Source organism: Stegodyphus dumicola, chromosome 6 (assembly GCF_044657685.1).
Source record: "Stegodyphus dumicola isolate Sdum_Otavi_A_Nest chromosome 6, ASM4465768v1".
NCBI classification, from domain to species: domain Eukaryota; kingdom Metazoa; phylum Arthropoda; class Arachnida; order Araneae; family Eresidae; genus Stegodyphus; species Stegodyphus dumicola.
The window spans coordinates 139,750,867-139,777,641 of record NC_140773.1 but is presented as its reverse complement, the minus strand read 5'-3'; the positions used below and the strand labels follow the sequence as shown (position 1 = coordinate 139,777,641).

Genomic DNA, 26,775 nt, shown 5'->3' with positions numbered 1-26,775 from the left:
TAAATTATCTGAACTAATAAAAGGGTATTTAACACCCTTTCCAAGTCTCTATTGTTACTTCCAAGTCATGGAGCAAATTCGCTTACGTCTTCAGAGTTTTCACTCACTTTATGTTACTAAAGAATGTAAGACTATAATTTTGAGCATCGCAATAGAAAGAATCACGAATCCATGAAAATTCCTTATATTTATTATTCATAAAATAAATTTCAAATTTTGACCTCAGAGTTTCGAGACTGAGTCTTTTCAATAACGAAATAATTTTCTACTAAAAGTATCCTAAGCTTAGAAATGATGAAAAACTGTGTTTATGAAAGTAAAGCATAAACAAACTTTCATGTCGAACAACTTTAATTTCTCATAAGCATTGAGAAAAGTCAAAGAATTACCCTGTGTAGATATAGTAGATATTTTGTTCATTTAGGTTTGAAGAAACAGCAGAAAATTGCGCTAGTGTATTCAACCACAAGTCATTAACAAAAAATTACGTAAAATCTTTTACATTTCTTTTATAAATAACAGGATATTTTTGAAAATCTAGGAGAACTACAAGTGCAGGCTTCGAGGTCCGCGGAAAATAGTTTAAGAAATGCTGGTATGTATGATAAGCAGTCGATTTCTTATATGGATGACAATTGATTCGTTTGTATCGTTAATACTGTTAATGTGATCAAAAGGTAAAAAAAAAAAAATCTTCATGAATCAAAGAATAAGTTAACCATTTCTCATTTTAGAATTAATATTTTTCTCTGCCTTTATTAATATTTTCATAATTTCTTGGTATGTGGAATATGGCTTTATATTTCTAAACTTCACAGAAATAAAAATCCAAGTTATATACATTAAAACTCTTACTCTTGCAAACAATGTTGGACATTAAGAACATTATTTAAATATATTTTTATTTTATCTTCTACAAAGGTAGGTAAATTTTTCAGGGTATAGTGCATGCGTGCATTTTAATAATTAACTTTTTACCGAACCTTTAAAGTGTGTCACGAATAAAGTAGTGTATTTGACATATCAGAAGTTTTTAGTCATACTGACGCGATCGATGTTTGGCTTTTAATTGAAGCCCTGATTTTTAAAATTAAACCTGTCCATTAACTGAACAATTTCCTGATTTTAATTTACTTCATACGACAGCATATTTGCATTATCAGTACTTCTAAACATTATTTTTTCGAGTTAAGGTCTTTGCAACAAAGCTTCAGCACCTCAGTAAAGATTATATCTTACAATATTTGAGCATTACTTTCCACAGTAAATAAGAGCAAATACCTTTTTAAATGCTAACTTTTTTCCATATCTTTAAACTTGGAAGAAATGGATTATCAGAATAAATAAATAATTTTAATTTCATTGATGAAGCATTAAATTATAATTGACTTACTTAGAGCTTCGTTATATCGTCCATTAACCATTGAACAAAAAAGCATAAAAATCAAAATGTTCCTTTCTGTAATAAAAGTAGAGTTTAATGGTTAAAACAATAACACTGATAATTACTAGTTTAAATTAACTTCTAACACTTTGTAGCATTAATTATTTAAATTAACCAGTTATTTAAAATTTCATCCTTTACTATCACTTCTCCTTTCCGCTTCCTCACCAGAAATGTAAATGAATTAGTATTTAATCTTAAGTTTGGGGATTGAAACACAGAGCGTATTTCTGCCTATCGAGGGCAGTTCTAGGAAAAAAAGTCCACAGGAATAATGCTCACAGAATTTAATGCTCACAGGTATAAATGCTCACAGGAAAAAAGCCCACACAGAAATATGCCCACATAGAAAAAAGTTCACTTAGAAATATGCTGACACGGAAAAATGCTCACATAGATATATGCTCACATGGAAATAAGCCCACTGATAAATAAAATACATAGAAATATCCTTATATTAAGCAATCAATAATTAATCGATTTGAACATCGTACCCCTACTTGAATTTTTTAAAGAAAAGTTATTTGATCATTCAAAAAAATTATTAGACAATGATCACATTAACCTTTTCAATGGCGGTATATAAAAGAATGAAAATGATAGTACAATTTTGCATATTTTACATCACTGCCCCCTGTACGACATTTTTTTCCTTGTAAATGCCAATAGTTTATTTTTGTTTTTTTTTTTTTTAATTCTATTTTTGCATGCTTTTGATGTGTATCTATAGAAATTGATGTTTGAATGTAGTTATTTCAGTGAGCCAAAAAAGTTCTGACCACAATTTCCAATCGAAGTGAGGAATCTTTATGAAGCAGCCTTCGAAAAATCTCTTCGAAAAACAAATTGTTACGAAAGCTTTCATAAGGTGCTAAATTCATTATTTAATTGTAGCCATCCGAGTATGTGGTTTTTGTTTGACGTACTGAAAAACGGTTTAGTCAATGTTTATTATAAGCTCTTTTAAATACAGGGCGTACTGAAGTAAAAAAAAAAAAAAAAGGTATGAAAACTTTAGTAAGTTTATGTGACATATATATTTATGATTTATATATAACAAGGTATTTTACGTAATTTAAATATTATAATTATTTCCATTTGCTTATTCTTCTAAATGTTTGTATTATAAAATGTGTAACTTATATTTACTATTACTTTATTTTTTAACAATTAAATTGTAATTATTTTTCGCTGTATAAATTATGTTTCATTTTTCTTCCTTCCTCCTCTCTTTTTCCTAACTCAAAACGACCCATTTGTTAATCTTACACAGCAACCGAATCTATACATAAGTTATACAGTTTTTGATATATATATATCTCATAGATGTTTTGGTGATTTAAATAATTTTTCTTTGAAAATTCAAGTAGGTGTTCGATGTTCAAATCGATTAATTATTGATTGCTTAATGTAAGGATATTCCTACGTATTTTGTTTATCAGTGGGCTTATTTCCATGTGAGCATATATTTATGTGAGCTTTTTTCCGTGTGAGCATATTTCTAAGTGAGCATTTTTCCTGTGGTCTTTTTTCCTGTGGGCATTTTTCCGGTCACCATCGAGAACACTTTACTTTAGCATTGCCATCTCTGTTAAGCTTGTATCACTCGGCTTTGTGTTATTTTCAGATGGCATTTAAATTGATACGCCGGTTAGAGTTTTGAGCCAACTTCGATTTAAATTTCGTGTCCTTGACTACCAGTATGCGTTTTAATTTAAATTTGACTGTTAATTAAGTTGCATCGCCACAAGTGGTGGCTGATATCTGTGAGCTCGAAATATGCATTTATATTCTATGGTGCATTTATGTTTAATGGTGTTAAATAAAATGCTTGTTTCAAACCTTTTCAAGTTTCTGTAGTTATTTCAGACGCAGCGATAATTCGCATTAGGTCTGTTAGGAGTTTGGCTCTAGTTTATGCTTTCAAAAGCAAGTCAAACTCTATGATTTGCTTGTTTATATATTTATTTACTTAACCCCTTCGAGCCGGGTAGCGAAAACGCGCGCTTATCGCTGAGGCCGGCAGTGTCTTACGCGAGCGTCTCTCCAGGGCCGGGGGCTTTTTTGCTACTAAGCCTAAATCCATGAAATTTCCGAAGTATCAACGCATTGTTTAATAATGCTCTATAGAGTATTTAAACGGCTTATGCTTTATAAATATTTATATGTATATATACTTTAATTACCTTATTTCTTGTTTAAATGCATATTTTACACATTTTATTTTAATTACTCACCATTTTATGAATTTTAACTTGTACATCTGAAAACTAAATATATTACTTAAAATTCTCTTTTCGTATGAAAAATTTGAAAACAGGGATCTACACACAGTCCTACGTTACATTCCTTGCACTCGTAATAACTCATTTGCCGTTTTGGAGGATTTTTCCGGGAATGTGAACAAACGAAGCATCGTCGTCTCATTTTCTTATCAGTCTCTTCTGAACAAAGTTTTGGAAAATGTCTTTCAGTTAATCTTTCAGAATCAATATCAGAATATCAGAATTTCAGAATCAATATCTGAAATATTTTGAATCATTTCTGCTATTTCATGCTCTGTTAAACATTTTCGACGCTTCGACATTGCAACGGTAAAAACAAAGAATTCACGTCTAACAAGATCTAATTATTTTCTAAAAACTGAACTGCAAACCGAAATACCCAACGCTTTAGAGCAAATAAAACTTCTCTACTTACAGTAAACAACTACCACGTGCGAATAAATTGCGATTTAAAGAGACGTCATAAATCACGCCATTCGGAAACATTTACTTCCCCGTTTGTTTATATAATCAAAAACACGTGTATGTGAGTCATGCTTCTCTCATTTCGAGTAGAAGGTCTAATTTACATGTATCTGAAACCATATGGACATACAGTGCCATCTTGCGGCAGAAATTATAGTTTGAAAAACGTTCCAAAGTACTGGCACAAATACGTGACAGTCGGTAGAGAATGGAACAATCCTCTGGCACGCCTGTGTGTCGGCCGGTAGGTAAGTGTGTTCGTTGCTGGCACGTATACGTGACAGTCGGCGCAAAGGGGTTAATTATGCCAAAGCCCACTAGAGCGTCTGGTGAAGGAGACAGATGTCTTCGCCGAAGATCTTCTGAAGAAACTTTTTCATATGTGCCTTCCAGATGAACAGACCCCATGTGGAGAACCCGTTAGTTGAAATCGGGTCTTGGGTCGAAATACCAATATCTGGAGCCTTGTACTAATGGCCACTCGTGGGCCTTTCAGCGAAAGATCAACTGAAACTTACTCTGCTCTTCCAGATAATTCGAAAACATGACTGACAAAATAATAAAATAAAAATAAGAAACTGAAAAAGTAAATAACTGATCTTGATTTATTTGATTTTATTCTGTCTGAAAGTACACTATTGTGTATGACCGCAAAATGCACTAATAGTTTGCGGGTCAAAGTCGTCAACAAAATGTTATTAAAACCTTTGTGACGACTTTTGAATGATGATTGATCAAACCAAAAGTTTTACGTCATCTTTTGATTTTATGAAGTTAAAGATAGTGAACAGTGAGACACATCTAGCAAATAGCAAGGATATGACAAGAAAAACGTTTCATATCACAAATTATCAATGGTAATAATTTGTGACTAAAATCACTAAAAGGGAGAAGAAAACAGAATTTCTCTTGTCAATATATAGGTCTTAGTCAAGATATTTTCTGATGTAGAGTTTGCAGGACTTTCATGTAAATTCATCAAGTAATGTTTTGCATATGATGCACAAATTTTTATGCCCAGGGTCTTTGAGTCAGCTATAATTTTTATATTACCTCTTCGAATTTTGTGGCTTTTTGAAACATTAGTATTTTCGATTCTGTAGTATACTGTTTGGATCCACTGACTTTTGCTAAAATATCTTTGTCTCTTCTCCTGCAGCTCTATTATTTAATAAATTTGCATATTCGGTGACATCAACTATGTCGTCTGACGAGGTAACGCGACACATGTTCCATATGATTTACTCAAACATTTGCTTAAAACAGTCCCACAAAGGCCTCACTCCTCCCGCAGGTAGATATTCTCCACGTGCTTTGCTATAATCTAATAAACCAAACCAAGGTAGTCCGATTTTGATAAGTATAAATGAAGAAATTAATCTTACATCTCCGATAGATAATAGTGCCACATTTCTTCCCAAAATATTTAGAAATTCCTTTTTATGTATTATAATTATTTTAAATAGCTTGAGCGATAGTTAAAATGATTTAAACAGATTATTTCTAAAGCGAAATATTTTGTGACAAATGAAGCGGGAATAATTTTCTATGTTTTATAGTTAGACAAAATTTTCACTTTATATTACTAAAAATGCGATACAATAATAACACAATATCCCTTATGCAACAAAATATTACTATTGCAAGCGAGTTCATTCAAAAACTCATTTTTACTTCCTTGTACGAAGTATTGTAAACGCGAAAAGTTTCAGGCAGCATACTTCAACGAAAATATCCATTTTGATCGTTTTCGAATGCAATTTAACGATGTTTTTTGCACGATACCTGTACATAAGGACAGAATAAAGGACTCATTGAATCCAAAAAAAATATAAAACTGCTTTAACATGAATTCTGAAAAGAATTTTTCGTGGCGTCTGGTACGAACGTACATATCTCGCATAACTAAAAAACGAGTAGCCTCAGAACGTTGAAATTTTGTATATAGGACTGCTATAGCATGTAGATGTGCACCTCGTATTTTGGTTACAATCGGCCTCGCCAAACGTATATAAATATATTTATATATATCCACTCTGTTACCCGGCTTAGTGATCTCAGATTCTTTAGACTTATATGTTTGTAAATTGTACATTTTTTGCTTTAGAAATGATTGAATTATGTTGTTCATATCTTCCGGTTGAGGTTTCTATGCCTTTAGTAAATCTGTATGCAATATGTTTAGAATTATCAACAATTTTAAAGTTGTTTAAGTGCCGCTAAGCCTAATATTTTTTTTTATGGCGGCCATTGCTTGTTTACATTTGAAACAGCAGAGTAGTGGATTTGTTGCCAATTTGGATAAACGTAGCTTCGGAACAACAAAGACAACGGCTTCATTTATTATTGCGAATTAAATCATGCTTAAACTTTCTGGAATTTTGTCGAGGAAATAAGTGTTTAAGATTTAATTCATAATTTTTAATACAGATATTTTGAGTTTTTATGTACTTTTGCCTTGTCGCGAAGTGAGAATTGAATTAACTGAATGAGTAATACTCAATCGTCTGTGAAAAACTGTTTCTTTTTGGTTTTGTTTGTTTAATTTTTTATACATCGTTCTAGCTTTATTATAGTACTTGAAAAGAACATGTGGCAACGATTAGATAATTCTTTAAATAATATAAATTTTGTGCATTCTGAGTCATAATATGAACGAAATATAATACTGTTAAGTGAACCTAGCGCCGGAGTGTCACTATGGTAAACAAATATAGTGAATTTTACAGAATGCATTTATTCTGTTGTGGTTTATGTGCTGTCGGCAAAGTAGATTTAATTCAATCCAATAAGTTTAAATGAAATGCAAGAAAAAATTCGTATAATTTAATATTCCGTACAAAGAAGTCATGTAGTGTACACATCGTATGTTTTATTCTGATGAACAATATCGTACGTTCTGTGCAATTTTGGGCAACTTATGGCGACGAATGTAATTAATTTATACCATTTCGCAGCAAAAAAAAAATTACTACAAATAATGTAACAGTAAAAATAATAAGTTTTCTTTTTCGCTTTAGTTCCTGCATCTGTCCGCATGTTTCATAAATCTAGCTGTTAGCAATATTCTTAAATGTTAGTTATTGCACTTCTGCTCAACATTACTGTGCAAGATCTATCAAAGTGAAGAACTAGCAAATGATTTAAAATAATCCTTTAAAGCAAGTGAATAATTTTCAAATATGAATGCGTAAAGCATTATGAAAATAAAACCACATTTTTTTTTTCTAATTCTTTGCTTTTACGTGTAGAAAAATAATAATACATGTTTTTATATTTTCAGAAATCGGGAGTTATTCTCCCCCCCCCATGGTCTATGTTTTTTCCCATGGCCACACGACCTTTTCATCTATTTTAAATGCATGTTAACAAAGCATTCGTTAATTAATTACTAATAAATTAATAAAGGTTGTTATTTAATTAATAACTACTACGTAATAACTAATTAATAGTTGATATGCTGTCTAGACGATATAGTGGTTAGGGAAGCCTATTGAGGAGGATCTGGGTTCGAATGCCGGAGAAGGCATGGATTTTTGCAAATGTATAGTGTATTTGCGGCAGGGGTTCACTCTAAATATGCTGCGAACCGAAAGTCCTATTGTGTAGATTGGTGATAGGGGAGAGGGATGGAAAGCCTCGGACCATCCCTTAGGGTGCCCTCCCTCAAAACTGAGAAGGAAATAGAAGTAAAACCTCCTTGAGGCTCCTGACAATCAATCTTCCATGAAATGTTTGGACAACAGCAACCAATCTGTTGGCTCTGGGTTTAATTTTCTATGAAAAGTTGCAGAAGTATTGTAAGATATAGTCTTTTTGGTTAGCATAAAGGATGACTAGATCTACCTAAGTGTTGATCCTTGCGAATTCTCGCACAAACTTGAAGATGAAAACAACCCTTTTATTGAAAACAGCACAATTTACACATGGCATAGATTTACGTGCTTGCAAGCAACGACCACTTGCGGTGAGAAATTACAAAGTAATGTAACACCAAATTTAAAGGCAAAGAGCAATGCGAAACTACACAATTCAGTTTAAGTTAACAGGTTGACTCAGACGTACACCACTAATAACAACTCTGCGGCGAGAATGCGTAGCCGATACCAACGTGCCCCGGCAATAGCGAAATCACCCTCTGTCTAACCGTTTCTCTCGGGAACAGTTTAAATACTTTCGTTCAACTCACTTATATCCTGGCAAAGAAACACGAGGGGAATAAGAGAAAAGAGGCTACAGTGTGAAACACGTTAAGGAATCTAAAACAATATGCAATATATTACCCCAAAACCATAAAAATGTTAAATGACACACGACTTTTTGAAATAGTTATGTATTTAACCCATATTTTACCAATGATCGAAGAAATTAAAATTTTTGTTTGAAATTTCTAATTTTGTTTTCTAAGTAGATAAGGAAAGATAATAAACTGAAAAATATACGAAACTTTTATTTTCTTTGAGTTTACAGGCTGCACTATATATAGGACGATGGTCAAATCCAGTGCTATGAAATTACAAGGCATTCTTTTCTTTCAAGTACATTCTTTCGAATGGAATGGTAAAAAACAACTCGAACATTAGCCAATATTAGATTTTTTACAAACAGTTGTCAGTTTCCTAGTACAATTTTTTTAATTGACAACGACGTTGACGTCCATCACGGTTTTTGACAATCACATGATCAGTTTGCATTTTCAAGAAGTCCGGATTTGTCTGCTGCGCACTTAATGTTCTGCCTTGAATTTTCCTAGGTATTGATAATCACAAATAGCTGACTTTTATAGCCCATCGATATTCTAGAAGATCAAGAGCTTTGATTTCTTTTATATATATTTTACAACCAGGTCGACCGAAATAGCTCACCATTCCTTGATCAATGCTTAGATGTTCGGAAAATACACCTAATTGTTGTAAAGCATCATTCAGTAAATCATAAATTGGACGTACTTTGTAAATAGAGGTAATGGTGCTATTGTCAATGAAATGAATGTATCGCTTGATTTCAAAATATCTATTTCGTGGCATTGCTCGACTAAATAGTATTGTTCCTGTCTCTGGCGCGTTTTCCCAGGACATTTTTTCAGGTAGCCACTATAAAAAAGTATACCTTAGAATTGCTTCAGTTCTTTTGTTTTGTCAGTAAAAAATTATGATTATTTGTCTGCCCAGCGTATCTGTTACAATCAATAACACCTTTGTCTATCATTTTTTCAGCGACATACTCAAAGAGTTCTGTAGGAGATTTTCCAGAAACAAAATAAGTTAGAGACTGACTAGAATCTTGAGAAAATATTTCTGAAGTACGTGAATATTTAGGAACGCACTCTTTCCAACCACGTTTTGGTGCGCATATTTAGTTCATCATCTTCATTTCCTACTAAAATTTTCACAGTTCCTGCTGTTTCTATAGTTCCTGCTGCGTTTTCGTCACAAATAGCTTATGTGCATTTAGTCTTAGTGCAGACATCGTCTATTTCTTCATTGTCACTGACTGCATCTGGATCAGGTGGTATTATTACCATTTCCGGCTCAGTATCTTCATCATCTAATGTCATAAAATATTCCAAAGATTCTTCAGCTATTAGAAATTTTCGACTCATTTTGGATGCATAAAATAAATATACCTTACAAAATAAACATTCACAAAAGTAAATTTCTTTTATACAAATAAAGCGTGTAAAACGGCTTTCAGATGCTAAATATATTTCTTTACAAAAAGAGACGCAGTGCAGGAAATAATTGATTGCTACGTTTTACACCGAAGGGATGAAACGGACGTAACCATTTCACTCCAAAGCGATGTTATGTTTTAACGTCATATAATAGTTGATTTTACTATTGTCCTATAGATAGGACGCTCTAAAAAAGAAAGCAAAATAAAGATCTATGATATATTTTTCTTTCGGATTTTTTGTCATTCAAATTAATGGAGACCTATTTTATTTAACATAAATTCAAAACTTTTTATTTTATCCTTTTTTTCTCTTTTTTTATGTGTGCAAAAAATAAAATGGACAAAATCAAAATTAGTCCTTTTTGTATGTTTAAAAAAAAAAAACAGGTATATAAAAGTCAAAACTTAAAAGAAATTAGCTAATATAACAAGCACCCTTCTAGCAATAATATAATGTGAAAGAAATAGTTTAAACATTATTACTTTTTTGTACAGCCGTAGAATATGTACTGTCCTGCATATAGGACAATGGTAAAATATGGGTTAAATATATTTGAAATTGATATCATTTGAAGCAAAGGGCTGAAAATATGAATGTACCTCATTATACGTCATTAATCCATTCTAGATTCTTGGACGTATACTAAACGAACTTTTCTATAAGAAATAAAGAGAAAATAATTAACCTTTTCTTAAAATCTTATTGACATCATTATAGCACTGTTTAACGCCTTAACTGCCAACTGAACCACCACCGATGGTTCATGATAGGATTGTTTTGGGAACCTCATGATCACAGCAACGTTCATGCTTGTGGCCGAGTGTAACACTAGTGGGTCATTTTTTCTGCAGTTTTATGTGAGAATACCAATTTCTTCGGGCTCCAAACCACTCTACGCAAATTAGACCCGGATTATAAATGTATATAATATCATACACACATAAAAATGCACAAAGTTTTAAATTTTGGAAATAATATGTATTTTGCTTTCTCACAAAATGGTGTTCAAAATATATGAACAATTTCTTCACTGTATTAGAAAGCACAAAATATAGTTCTAAAGAAAACGAAATTGATATAAAATTCTATGTTGCGTCTTATACATGAGAACATGCAGTTATTTTTAAACTTATCTTATGAATTAAATATATGCTTCGGCTTGAGACCTGGAATGATCTAATACAAATGTTATAGGTATATGAGAGAAATAAGATATAAATGCACTGATCAGACCCCGAATGGTATATGAAGAGGACAGCCTATACATGAATGTCTATCGTATACATATACATCAGCATATGCATGAACCAAACAATACAAAATCCTGATTAGGAAATAAAAGTTATATTTCATGATAAAGTGGTCCATTTAGCCTTGTGGCATCGGCCGTCAATATATTAATATAAAATTACAAATGCAGTGGTTGAAATAGATAGTGTACATAAATGAAACACTTTATATAACACTGTACATAAATGTTTTCCTGCTACCCGGATAAAACGTGATTTTTAAACGTTTGCTAATGTCTCTGATCTTTGTGTGGTAATCAATTTCATCTCCTTCACAACGTCAGCCCAATTAATAACATCTTTGCTTCCAACAAGCGCCGATACCATCGAACTCGGCATAAGGTATGCAACAGTTAAGTTCTGAATACGCATGCCATTTTCATATTTTCCTAATAGTCACTTTCTTCACCTCCGTGATCAGCTGTTCTGTGAGATGGAGTAAAGTATATGACTACATACATCATTGCTGTGATAAAAATATTGTAACAGTCATAATTGTATTTCATCATACACTGCTAAATCATTAAGCTCTCTTACTCTGCTTACTTGATCCGATAACTATTTCTGCTTCATCAAATGCAAACGTAATTAAAATGGCGAACTTTAATAATGTAACCACTCACCAAAAGGCCGTGAAGAGGATTTAAATAATAATTCATTAACTGCTAAATGCTTATCAACAAACGTTTTATAGAATTTCTAGACATCCTATAAAGCAGTATGAAGATTACAAAGGACGTTATTTACACAGCAACTATTTTGACTAAATCAATTTTAATAATTTACTACAGTAGTTCATCAATTTTATTTAGTATAATCCCCAGTTTCGAATTTCCACACTAAGTATATTTAATCTTAAATCACATTTGCTTCGTGATAGATCATAATAAAATACACATCATCGAATCCGGTTTTTTTGCGCGTTAATTCAGATAAATTAGTGAAATCCAATTATGCGAAATTTAAGCTGAGTGACAATAATAAAGATCATCCCGAAATGCATTTTGTGTTCATAAAGAAAAATATTCATCATCAAAATGTATCGTCAACAAAACTACCAATATAGTAGAGAAACAGCAATTTCCGCTCTCAGTGGTTTCAAATCAATGTTTAGACAACTTTCAAAAGGAGTTCGAGAGCATTGAAATGTGCAATATAATCCATGCTGCTTCATGAATAATTCAAGCTTTCCTTTTGATACACTATGCATTTCCGAAATCTTTACATTACAGGAAGCCTAAGCTGGATTTTCGACGGTTTGCGGCTAGAATATTCAACAGTATTCTAATCCAGATCATGTGTTGAGCATTAAAAATAACATTCAGAACTGAAAAGAACTAAGGCACCCTGGAAACGAGAAACCAACAATAACACTTAATCTCCTACATTCTACATACCCAAAACGAAGCCCCCCGAAATCGGAACTCACAGTCTGAGATTTTCAAGAAGCTAAATTATTAATACATATGCAAATGATCTAAGGTTCTCTGCACATTAAAATTTATGTTTGCTACAATAATATGAGTCTGTACTGATTTCATTTAAAGATACCTGCAGATGATTGAGTACTGTGTTTTTGTTTGCAAATCCATTTAACTTCTTATTTACCGATGGATATATCGAGTAAATCTTCCAATGAATTTATGAATTACTATTTACATTAAGACTGAAAATGAAGTGCTGAAATATGTTCACAAATATTAAATTAATGTTTTAATGCTATGCGTCATTTCACGACTTATCAGTAGGTCATTGTATCAGTTCACTATAAATTAAATTCAACGTTCTTCTAATTGAAAGGTATATTAGCAGTAAACGTAATATAAAATTAAGCATGCATTAATTAAGTGCGAGGTTAGATATGTGTTAATTTTTATACATTCTTTCCATAATATTTAAGTATATATGTACTTATCTATTATATTTTTTATGGATTTCGCATTCATGTAAAAAGTTTTAGTGAAATTACATGTGAAATTGTTGAATTTTTGTAGCACTAACGTAACATGAAATGCTCTGCTACAAAAATAAGAGTCTATTTATCAAGAGTGTTTAACACTGAGTAGATGCCCATCTCGCTAAATTGGCCATATATCGCCAAGATGGGGATAGTTTGGGAGACTGATTCTTGTGGAAAGAAATCGTCAAAAGTTGGCAAACTTAGCGACCACTTGACGGTATTTTGGTCCGCTCCCTGTATTACTGTAATGAGTATTGTAAACGAACAATTGTAATTGATCCTATAGGTAACTGTAATCGTATTCGGCCCTCTTATGTCTTCCAGTAATTTCGAGAAATGGAAAATACTAGAGATTTCTTAGTTGCCGGGGGAAAACTATATAAGAACGGAGACAGCATCAGTTTCTCAGTAGCTATTAGTTCAGACCTGAATTCCGAGTACTAAGATATTATGAGAGCTTCGCCATTTAGATCCGTTTTACATTCAGTGTGTTTAACGTTCTTAGTAGTTTGAAGTGTAACTAATAATTGTACTCTTTAATACTCAGAGCATTTTTTTCTTGAAAGTTTCAGAACATTAACCCGAGAATGCACGGGTAAAAAAATGCTGTAAATGCACGGGTTGGGTCTGTGAGACCCATTTTACTCAGATATCAGATACATCAGATATATCAGATACATCAGATATACGTACATCAGATACATCAGATATATCGTACTCACATCATTTTAAAATTAATACAAATTTACATTATCTTAGTTTAACATATTTATGTCACTAAAATCCTAAAACTGATCAATAAAATCATTTTTTATATTGTCGTGAACGTTTTTTTACGACAAAGTTATCTTTTTAGGCATTATAACAATTTTAACACAAAAGAAAATAATTAAAAAAAAATAAGCACTTAATTAAGGTATTTTCTATTGTTGATGAACAGCTGATTCGAAGCGATGATCCATATTTCATTTTTACATGCATTACAGAAAAACGTAGTATGCTGTAAGCAAAGATATTTTTTTCGCAGGTCATACATGTATTGAATTTTTCTGTCCTTAGAATAAGCATATAGACCCCTTTTTCTTGTTTCATTTCGATGTCCCACCTCTACAACTGTTCCTGACAATTTTTGTGTAGCAATAAGAATGTTCTTTTGAATGTTTTTTGATATTGCTCTTTCTTTTACATGCTTTTTTGTCAAATCGAACATACGTTTTTTAAAAATATTCCTCTGTTTTTGCCTTCATTCTAATCAACTGCATTTGATTTGAAAATTAAATATGAATTACAAGCTGCTGCATTTAGTGGGGTATAAAAACTGACCATTGACCAACGTTTCGTGTCTCGAGCAATATTATAAAATGCCAATCAACATCACCTTTTGTTTCATAATAAAAATTCTTCTTGCCATACATACCTTCGCCAATTTTGTCCTGATGATACATTGATGACAAGAGGATCACTGTTTTACCCCAGTTTGGGACATACGAAACTAAAGTCATATCATCTTGGAACTGCTATGTGGTTGTCTTGCGGTTGGAGACACAAAACGAGATGGCAGTTTTCTTATTCTTCCGTAAGGTGTCAACGAGCATTATTTTCTGTTCATGTTTCATTTCCTTGATGAGTTCATGTGAACTGAACCAATGGCCTATGGTCAAATTACGTCCAGATCCGGAAACTGGGGAACACATTCTGTTATCGGAAATTGTTGAAATTATTTATTGCATTTCTTGCAATTAATTCTCTAAATATTATCGCATTATATAGAATTAGAATTTCTAATAATTCTGTTTATCCAGCATCATCTACGGGACATTAGTTTATCAGTTTAAAAGTGAAAATTATTGTAGAAATAAAAATTAGTTTCTTTCGATTACATACGCATATATTTCTATATGCTATTTATGCAGGGTGTTTCAGCACAGCGCTTACAAGATGGAACCTAAACTCAACTTACAAACCGTACCACCATTTTTGAAAACCAGTAAAACTAAGAAACAGTCAAAGAACTTATCAAACTAATTAACCTAATTAAAATACTGGACAGCTCTTCCTGAACTCGTTCTCCGAGGAAGATTCTCTGGCCTCGCCAGCAGGGTCACCTCAACCTTTATTCTGAATAAATTCAACATAATAGTTAAAATTACATATGATACAACTAAACATTTGTTTTAATAATTTTGTTAATTGAGATCATAAATATACAATTCAACATAGTTACAATTTTAGAAATTTAGTACATAACCAGGCTACTTCGAAATATTCATATTTGATTAGATTATTTACAATTTTTATAATTTCTAATCTGGATTCCGTAAATAAATATTTTATATTTTCTTTTGAAATATTTTTAAAACATTCTTCCCCAACAGAGATTGTCTGTATGCATTCACACAAATAGTGTATAAAGTATGCTTTTTGTGCTTCACAAAAACATTTACATTTTGCTGTCTTTCTGTGAAACTCTTTAAATATTCTGGACTTTGTCCATAACCTGTCAGTGCTTGATATATTCTTTAGTGGCAAACACAAAACGCAGGAAAGGAAGGACACGAACAAGGTGAGAGAAACGGTTTGTTATATTATTACAGCAGAAACCAAGAAACAATAAAGAAAACGGAAAACGATCGTATTTATAGAAGATGCTCGAAGTAACGACGCCGGACTGTTATGCATGCCTCACATCTCCAACACATGGAAGATCTGATGCTTTGGATAGTACCAGGCGCGTCACAGACTTTCCCAGTAGCTACCACAATGAGTGCAACAAGTTCCTCAAGTTAGGTTCCAAGTTGCAACAAGTTCAACAAGTTCTTCAATTGCTATATACAATGTGCTACTTACTACTTCCCCCCAGCTGGGTTGCTGCACCGTCTGTTATATGACTATCAGCATTTGTAGTCAACTGTTGGAGTATTCTATTGCCGCTAGGCCCAGCTAAAAATTTCTGTGGAATATTAAAATATTTAGCGGAATTTAAAGTTACTCTGGAAGATGGGTATTTGTGACCTATTGTTTTTAAAGAGACCTTGTCAAGATTTTGACTGAGCTGAATGAGTCTATGTGCATTCTTTGGTAGCATACACCCTGAACCCTACGTTGAAGACGAAGTGGCCTGCAGAAGAAAGGTTTAAAATAACCTTTTTACTAAACTAAATTAAAACAGATCCACGCACTTCGTGCTCACAAATCACCACCACTTAAAATAAGGTTAAAAATACTACACACACACACGCATATATATAATATATCATATATCATATATATATGATATATGATATACTTATTATATATATATATATATATATATATATATATAATATATATATATATATATATATATAATAAGTAAGAGGACTGTTTAAAAGCTAATGCTAAAAAATACATTTAATACTACAGTTCCGTACCAAAAATGTAAAATCATTTTACAAATAGAAGCAATATTAAAGTAGTATCTCGTAAAAACTAAATGTAAAAATTACAAATCGGGATGACTTCAAAATCAAAAATGGGTGATAAAAAATAAACCACTTTACCCCTAAGGTCTCTCTAATTCATGTTGTCTTGCTAGTTATATATATATGCACAAGTTTTAAGTTTTCAGTTACTTACATATAAAATTTTAAAAAAGTTGCTCTCTCTACTAAACAGGTGACAGGTGAGAGCAGGTCTGGACATCCGGACGGCTTGCATAGTCTAATTGGTATCGTCCGGATCCCGCAACTATCTGAAACTACACCCCGAAATAAATACAAGGCAAAGTACATGACCATACAAGGGCAAAGTATAGATTTTCTGCATGCGGGATTAAACATTTTCCTGGCTATATCGCATGTTAACACATTGCTACACATATTCGCTACACTATACATTTTATAATAAGCATTGCATTGATCATTTCACTGTACTTACGGCACATTTACAACTCAATGCTACACTTAAGACACTATATATTCTTTGCAGCATATTACGCTGAACATTATTCTTGACAATTCAACATAGCTTCTGAACAACGTAATTGATTAAATAAGACATAACTTGATTATATAGTACATAACTTAATTATATAAGACAGGCTTAAAATAATAACTTGATACAAAAGATAAATAAATTAAAATCTCTTAAAAAGAGAGCAAAATTATATATTACAAACAAATTACACAACTGCACACAGAAATACACATTGTTTACTTAATGCTGTGCTTGTAATATACAAAATACAGATTTGAGGACACAGTACAGCCCATATTACTTTTGATTAAATAACATTATGTTAAAAGTTCACTGTGGCATAAATTTTGCTGTATTCTTAAAACATACCAAAAATAACTTTGTAATTAAACATTCTAATGGCCACATTGCACGTTAACACACTGCTGTATATACTAAAACACTTAACAGAGTAAAATTTTTATAATACATATTACATTGAACATTACTCTTGATTATATAACATAGGCACTGGTAATGACTCTTTGTTATATACAACATATATTCATAATTGCTTTGCTCAATATCTTTCATCACGTTACTCTGCATGTGCCAGATACATTAAATAATGTATTTGCCATACAAACTATAATATTTACATTATGTGCTATTGATTTCATTAAGTTAACTCTTGGCTGCCCTGCCCCGTGAACAATTAAGTACATTACAGGTCCACTCCCTCTTTAGGCACTTTGTGGAGGTTCGACCTCCACAATTATTACATTAAGTTGTAGTACTACGGTTATAGTTACTATGTTACCTGCGGCTCAAAGCATAGCTCTATATGCTACGGTTTCTTACACATTTTACGAGGTGCTATATACAATGTGCTATACAATACACTATTCACAATACGCTGTACAATATTCTATTTATAAAATGCACATGCTTACATTATTGCACTCATGCATTAATATGCTCATTACAAATATACATAATTAAACTATTTACAGTTGGATAATATTATATCATAAATACATTTATTTTTCGTGTTCTCAGCCCAATGTTACTTTGCGCACTGACTCAAAACAGACTTCTTGCAGAAGCCAATGGAAACCAATGTACATTGATGATCTAAATCTCTGCGAGTTTGATGTCTTTTATTGTGGATTCCATAAATCTAGTCTTAGTACTTCAAATTTATTCAATGCTTTTGAGCTTCGTGAGATGGGCCGGCTGCTTAATGAAATGCGTTTGTACACAATGCCAGTATCAGGAAGCCTCATGTGCCATTCTTCCGTGAGAGGGCAAGACGTAACGTAATGGTCCGGAGTACCTATTTCGTTGCAGACACAACGGTCAGTTGTTGCTATTCTCCTTTCATAGAAATATTGAGAAAATGGTCCGTGGCCTGTGATGAAACGGGGAAAAAAGGGGGATGAGATGAGTCTATCTTGGGAAACTCTAATGGGCGAAGTCATGGGTTCTACGGCCTTGTGGTATAGAGTACCATTCCTCTTGTCATTATTGTTGAGATTTAATGTGGCAGACTCGCTTCAGATAAGATTTGGGAAGCGGGATCTGGATATTCTGTGCACCGATAATTCCTTGCAGCTTCCTTTGCGAGAGTGTCTGCATTCTCATTGCCCCTGTAGCCCGCGTGCGCTTTAATCCATAAAATCTGGATGTTGCAGTTATGCACATTTTCTTTGAGCAGTCTCCACTAAACAGCGTAATTCTTGAAGCGAACAAAAATTTTATAGAGAATAAATTTTTCAGCTACTAGCTGCAACAACTAATAAAACCTCGCTTGAGGCAAAAACAATTAGATAAATCTTAACAATTACTTTGAGTATCTTTATATATAACAGTACTGAATAATTGAAAATGAAGTCAAATTTTACTTATATTTTTCATTTGGCTAACTCATACGTTTGTGCAGAATTTCGTCCCAGGAAGGAAATATTCTTGTATTTGCTAACCGCTGATGTCTGGGTTGCCGATGTTCATCAGGTACGGGCTCGAGCTTCCTTTTTCTGTCACGCTCCTCTATCCGTCTTGACTTCCTAGGGCAATTATTCTCCTGGGGTGGTCTTTACCTTCCCTGGGCGCACTTGGTCCGTGGACTGAGGTGGAATACCTTTCGTTGTGCTGTCTGTTCGCCCTCGTTCATTCTCTACCGCTTGTCGGAGAACCCCCTTGTGCCCTCCGCGAGCTGTGGTCCATTCATTCCCGATGACCGTTGGTGCAACTCTGGTCGCTCTGTCTGTTTTGTAGAGCGTTGCGGCTTGCCTTCCGCCAACCGCTGGTGGTAACCTTGTTGTTTGCTGGCCGGCCTCGAAGAATGTTCCAATCTTTTTTTTTTCTTTTCACTAACTCTTTCCCCTGGTTCCTTGACTTGTTCTTTTTTTCTCTTATTTCCTGCATTGGCCTTATACCTGCTTGGCTGGAGTCTCGTTGAATTTCCTCTTAAAAGACAGATATGGAAGTTGCGTCTGGGCTGCAGTTCGCTGTACTTGGCTCGGAGCTTTATTACCGTCGGCATCACTAGAACTCTGCAATAAATATTTAAGAAGTGTGATTTCACAACGGTTATAATATATTTTTATTTGATCGATGTTGGCTTTTGATTCTTCGCCATTGGCATTTTTAAGAATTACAGTGGTTTTCTTGAATACTTTGAATAACAAATTTATCTGATTAAAAATGTTAACTGAAATTGCTTCCCCCATATTAGTTTAAATAAATGTGGTTCTGCTACATTATCATATAGAGTAAGTCCTTGGACAGGTATGTGTTGAAAATCTGAGACCTTTTTCAGTAATTACAGATTTCTTCCGTCTTATGTCTTTTCCGCATTTTCTGAAAAAATGGAATCCGTAAATTTCTGTTACGAAATTTCTGCGTGATACGGTAGATGTTCGATAGAATTCTAAATGAAAATTTCCTTTTTGGATACAAAATGTATCGAGAGGTTTTGAAATTAAGAAATAAGCAAAATAATAATAATATTTCTAATTAAGTAATAAAATCAGTGTAATTATTTCATCAAATGTATAAAATTTTCAAGCTGCCACAAAATGCACAGTTCATAATGTTTTCAAGTGTAAAATACATTGAATGTGTTAGAGATATACTTTAAATATTTTTCACCTTATGAATCTAAATAAGTGAAAAATAATTATGAATCGTTTATGTTTTATCGTTCTTTTAAACAAACCCATGCTTAAAGCAGTAAAATATTATCTGGTTGAAACCCAAGTCCTAAACTACGTAAATTTATTGTCAGTCATCGATTAGTCTTTAGTGTCTTTAAAAGTACAAAGAGGGCTGAATTTTTAAAGGATTTTTGCTTCATAAAGTAAGATTTGTGGTTGCACAGAGAAGAAGACTCCAGAAGATAGATTTCGTATTGCATAAATAATTAAGTGTCGAACTAGATGAGTATACTTAAAAAAATCAGCTAGGAACTATGTATTAAATATTTAAGCCAATGTCTTCCTGTCAAAACATTAAATGAAGTAAATATGATTTGTACATAGATGCGGGGATAGTTAAGATAGATTTTTTTAGCAATACTTTAGCTTGAATTCATACCAAATCGTAATATTAAATGCCACTGTATTGCAGTGGAGGAAAGACATATTTTAGCTCTATAACATAGCACATGGCTTTTGATTTGATAAGGTATTTCTCTCGTCTTCTTAACATGCCTTCATGATGTAATGGTTAACACATTCGGCGCGTAATCGACAGATCAGAGGTTTGAGTCTCGGAGAGAGCATTGCTCATTTTTCATGTCTCTTGCTTCGAAATAACCTAATGTCTCTACAATTTTACTCACGATTAAGAATAGTACCAGTCTATAATAATTAAGCGAAGAAAGAGAAAGCAGCTGCTGATAAACAGCTGAATATACGTTTAAGACAAAATTTTTTAAAAGAAAGAGAGGAAATCTGAAAAAATTCAGATTTTAATGTCGCACCACAGGATTTATTAAGAAATTTTACGCTGTAGCTCAGAATCGCAAATAACGAATCTGCTCTTGGACTCACGCCTGCTAACAGAAATTTCTTTCTTTTCCGTGTAGTTATTAAGCATCGTTTTCTTCGGACTTACGCCCCATAAAATTCAACAGCAATATCACAAAATATTTTGAAACAACATACCTTTAGAACCCCTGATAGAGTGTTAAGGGTTGCCAAATACGTTTTATATCCGTGGTATTATTTCTTTGAGAGCTGGCCACACGAAGGTTAAAGAACCTGGAAGAGTTATCATAAAAAATAAATATGTAATAATAATTCCAGCTAGTGCCATATCATAAAGATATTTAATAATTCTAATTAGATACCTCTTGAATTAAATGCATTTTTATTTAAATCAATCTGATTAAAATGCAGAAAAAGTATTTTTGAGAACTACATCATCGTTCAGCCTCGGCTTGCTACTTAGTAATAGAAGTATTAAATTAAAAAGGTAAGTAAATATCTTGCGCTTTATTAAATGGCAATACGACATTGAGTGGTTAAAATAAATAGTTTATTTAAGCGGTGGTGAAACACAATGCTTTAAAATAGCCCATTTTGCGCATTAAAATTAAAAGATAATTATCTTACATTTTCCAACAACAATCATGTCAACAGTCTGCCATGTTGCAGATAAAAATATTTCATGTCGAGCAGTATTGCAAATTTTCTTTTTTAAATCACTGAGTTTGCTAAACAAAAGTTGGCTACATTCGTACAAAATATAAAATAAATCGAAAACAAATTCGAAATTCAAAATTCACGCCCATGTCTGATGGAGGATTACCTGTACAAAACTTTTCGTGGCTCTAGGTGGCGTCGTTTTTCCACAGTGCGAGGAACATGCATATACACTAGTGAAAGCAACGAAATTATTACGGCAAAGCTGCTAGTTGGTTACCTGCCTAAGAGGAGGAATGCCTTCGTGGAGGACATTCTAGGGAAACCTGGCTCGTATACGTGTTACACATGAGGAAAGCCAACACAAAGCCCATGCAACTAGCCCGTTCGCGGGATTCGAACCTCGGACCGAACTATCAGTGTTCAGCGCCTTTACCCCTTAGCCGCTGACGGGCCTTGAAAACAGCATTTTGCGATTAGTACAGTGAAAAGCCAATTCAGTAGAAAGTTATGCATAAGAAAATATCAGCACCATGAAGACAGAGTGTATATCAGGGCATGCTGAACGCAAGAATTCCGAGCTCAGCAGTGCCAGACAACTTAAAAAGAACAAAGGGAGACGCACTTCTAGGAGAAAGGGACTTCTGTAAGCGAAAGGGAGATTTTACGCGCAGTATGGCTACAAGAAAACATTTGGATGCTCTTACACGCGGTAGAATGATTGGGAAGTTTGAGGAAGAGCGCAGTTTGCCGTCTTTGAGCCAAGAGTTTGGAAATGATAAAATTGATTTATCAGTTTGAAAACCCTTTCAAACGACAGATACAGCTTGTAAGACGGGATGATGATAGTGGGCCAATGAAGGCAACGCTGACTGATGGCAGATATATCATTCTGGCTGATATGGAGACAAGCAAGGACATGCTTTCGTTCCTCTAATATCAGAGAAAGAGACCGTTTGTGTAGTCCTGCCATACTCATATGGGCAAGAATTATTATTAACGGTCAAACGGAGCTCCACATTTTCGACAAAGGCTCACTTACCGGAAATATTTTACTGTGACTAAGTTATATTCTACCAGATGCGTCCTTCCCCGGGTGCCATTAGTCCCAACTTTGTTTTTATGGATGACAATGGACTCCTGGAAAATGAATATGTTTACAGAATGGATTCGCCAGCTTTCTCCGCTGATTTAAACCCCATTGAACATATGTCAGATATCTTAGGAAGACGCCTATGCGGCATGATCTTACCCTTTGGTGAACGCGAGACAACTAAACCAGATGCTTCTTGAAGAATGGGAATTCTTACGCCAACTGTTAGATAATCTAGCCTTGAGTACTGACAAACGTTGCAATCGATCGAGTGACGTTAAGAAAGGTGGTATCCCTCATTTAGTCTCTGTAGTCTGCTGTTATATGTCTTGGTCGACAGATTTTTATACCAACACTCTTCTGTCAATAAAGCGTTTTCTATTCGTTCCGTACTGTATGCGTACTATGGATTTTATTGTTACTATACTTTCCTCATTCTTTAAATACAACATTAAACCTATGTAGTACTAATTTCATGTCTGCCGGTTGAGGTTTTGCAAATCTATAGCCAAATTTAGAAACGTTTCTAAGTTTTGCAGACTTGTGTACATACTAATTCTGCATTATTTACTTTTTATTTAAATCATACATGGCGACAACAGGTAGCGGTAATAATTTGAAAAGTGATTCGGACACAAAAGTAAGTTTTGGATCTAATAGCTCCTCTCGTACTAAAACTTATGCTTTTATTTTTTTGAACGCCTTGAACATGTTTAAAAATAGTGCCAAATTCAAATATAGTTTGGCTTTCATTTTGAAGAAATCTGGATCGATTTGGATGGCGACCTGTTCTTGTTCAATTGTAAAAGTGTCTACTGTTACAAAAATAAACAATTACCTATTCTTTGCTTAGTACGTATGTTTTCTACTAATAGCGGGGATGCAACAAACGGCGATGTCAGCTTCAGATGCGGGACGTATACACAAGATGAGCATCGTATCCGCATTGTTCTAATACAAACGCCGTGAGTGTGACCCAGGAGGCTGGTTTTCAAAATCTCGTGTACACAGTGGTCCATTATTTTGAACGTCAAGTGTGCAAAATTTCATCCACTGTCAGAAGAAACTGTAGATTTGCAAAAATGTCACACACACATAAACAAACAAACAGAGATTCTTGTATACAGAGAGATTCGCAACAATGCGCTTTGTTTGCTAATTTGAAATTTCACATTAGAGCTTTTCTACTCCAATTAAATATTAGATAAGACTTGAAAAATATTCCTTTTTAGATAAGTTCATTAGGATGTCCTTCCCACCTTCATTTAGATGCTCTACAAACTGTGTATAGAATTTGCAACGTTATGTACGAGTACGTAGAAACATGTCAGATAACATAGAGTGTTCCTTAAGATAATATAAGCTATACGACATGGGTATGCCTTTCATATGAATATGTTGCCTACCATTGATATCAAAACTCACTTGAACGACGATAGTCTAGATTATGAATGGTGTCTACAGAACTTGATCACTAACTTCGAATTACTTCTAGCATTAGTGGCCAACTCTTTCTAAAGAATGAAGCTTATTTTGGTAATCACAGCATTTCAGTTACTCTCATAAAGCAGAAAATAAATGTGTCTAAAACCAGGTGAAAGACAAACTGATCTATTTATCCATTTAGCACTTCCACCCGTATGTTGTACGGACAACCTTTTTTATGCAGCTTGCTTTTACATATGCTGTATGGGCATCTCATTTCCAAACTTTTAGATTTTAACTATCCCGTATGATTTATTTTAGTTTACTTTTTCTGTTTTAGGCGGTGTTATTTAACCGTAAGAACACATTAGTTGTTCCCCTCCATTAAATTCATACTGAAACATTTGCTTTCTTACAGTTGCATTGTGTTTATATTTGCTAAAAGCTTAGCTTAGTAACGATTTATTAGAAATTATTAAACTTTTAAAATATTATTATTAAAAGCATATCAAATAGATTTTAAATTACATTATTGTAATTTGCCTGTTTTAATTTTCTTTCGTTTCCTGTTTTAAAATATACCAAAAAATATTCTTCCTGCTCCAATCCTTGTTTTAAAATAGACCACAATGAGATGAAATATTAAGTTATAGCTTGTAGAGACATTAGGTTATTTCGAAGCAAGGAGACATGAAAGATGTGCAGTGCCCTCGTCGGGACTGAGACCTCGAACCTTTCGATTACGTGCCGAGTATGCTGCCCATTACACCACCTAAGAAGGCGGGAGAAATACCATATGCACTCCTCCTTTTAAAGGGCAACTGGGGATTAGGGGACCCAATCGCCAAATCCTGGTAGGGGAGAATTATCATCCATCACCTTTTTTAGTTTGGATGCCACAGTCGAGATATTAGGTTATTTCGAAGCAGGAGACATGAAAAATTAACTCTGCCCTGGCCAGGACTCGAACCACAGAGCTCTCGAATACCCGCCGAGTGTACTGGCCACTACATCACGAAGGCATGCTAAGGAGGCGGGAGAAATACCTTATATACTTCCACTTTTAAAGGGCGTTTGGGGATTAGGGGACCCAATCTCCAAATCTTGGTGGTGGAAAATCACCATCCACCACCTTTTTTAGTCAGGCGTCACTTTAGAGATATTAAGTATTTTTTGAAAGCAGGAGATGTGAAAAATGAGCAGTGTCGTCGCCGAGACACGAATCTCCGGCCTCTCGAATAGGCGCCGAGTGTGCTGACCATTAAGCTACGAAGGCATGCTAAGAAGGCGGAAGAAATACCTTATAAGCTAGAATTACCAGATGTGTTATAATTGCGAAATTTAAAGCTATATAAAATATTTATTACTACCCGCATGTGTTTAAAACGCTATCATTTCAGAGTATTTTATGTACAATAATCTTACCATAATACTTGTGCACAGAAAGCCAAACTACAGGAGTAATTGCAATTTTTTTCGATATATATATATATATATATATATATGTTTTATTTTTCACATATAAATAACTGTTTTTCCCTATATAATTAATCTAAAAATATAACTTCCTTCCAAGTATTGTATTTAAATTCCAAGTATTGTCTGTTAAATTTAGCAATGCGCAATTAACAGGTATTTAAAATACTAATTAACCTTTGTAACATCTTATTTATATCAGATATGAAGATAGGCAACAGATTCTATCAAAGCCAAATATAGATCTTCAACAGTCAATTAGTGAATTAGATTTTTCAAACGTGTGTTAGTCGCCTGTGGCTAGCAACTCTGACTACCGTACCCAAAGACCGGAGTTCGAATCCCGGATAAGGGATGTTTATAAATGTATATTGTCTGTGCAGCATGGGGACACTCTAAATATGCAACGAACCGAAAGGCCTCTCCAGAGGTTGATGGTAGAGGAAGATAAGTGAGGTAACCCTGGGACCCGTCCCACCGGGATGCTCTCCATCAAAATTGCTGGGGGAACTGAGAAATGTCATACTGTCACCTGCATGATGCTCAAGGCTCTTGCCAACGACAGGAGTAGTCTTGCACCCCTTGCAACGATGAATTTCGCGGGCTTGTTCTGATGTTATTCTCAGACAAGTGAGATAAGTCATAGAATCAAAAACTACAAGAAACGTGTGTTAATATTTGAAGGGTTAATATGTGGCTAATATTATAACACCTGCTACTATTTTAATATTAAATATATTATTAATTTTAAAAGTTAAGTTAGTTTCAATTCTCCATTCATTGTATGTAAATAAGATGCAGTTATCCTCAGATCCTTCTCCACAAAGGGATCTCCCACCTTTAGGTTAATAGTTCTTATGCGTTTATCGTAATTAGTTAAGAAAGTAAATAATTAACATTCCCTGTTATGTAACTATTGTATGTTGCATAATTATCTCTATTCTGGTAAAATTAATTTTTGATCTGATTTTTTAACTAAATATGGCTTCTTTTCGAAAGAAATAGAATGTTATGCTAAAATTATGAAGGTTAAGAGACCGTGAATGAAAAATGTATAAAAAGCAATAAATTAATTTCTC

The 26,775-nt window shown here is 33.6% G+C and overlaps 1 protein-coding gene across 1 annotated transcript in view; it reads left to right on the top strand.

The window, feature by feature from the left end:
- LOC118196901 (neuronal acetylcholine receptor subunit alpha-7-like) overlaps positions 1-26,775 on the top strand; it is a 598,562-nt gene that overhangs the window by 540,811 nt on the left and 30,976 nt on the right. The gene's annotated exons all lie outside the window — the stretch shown is intronic.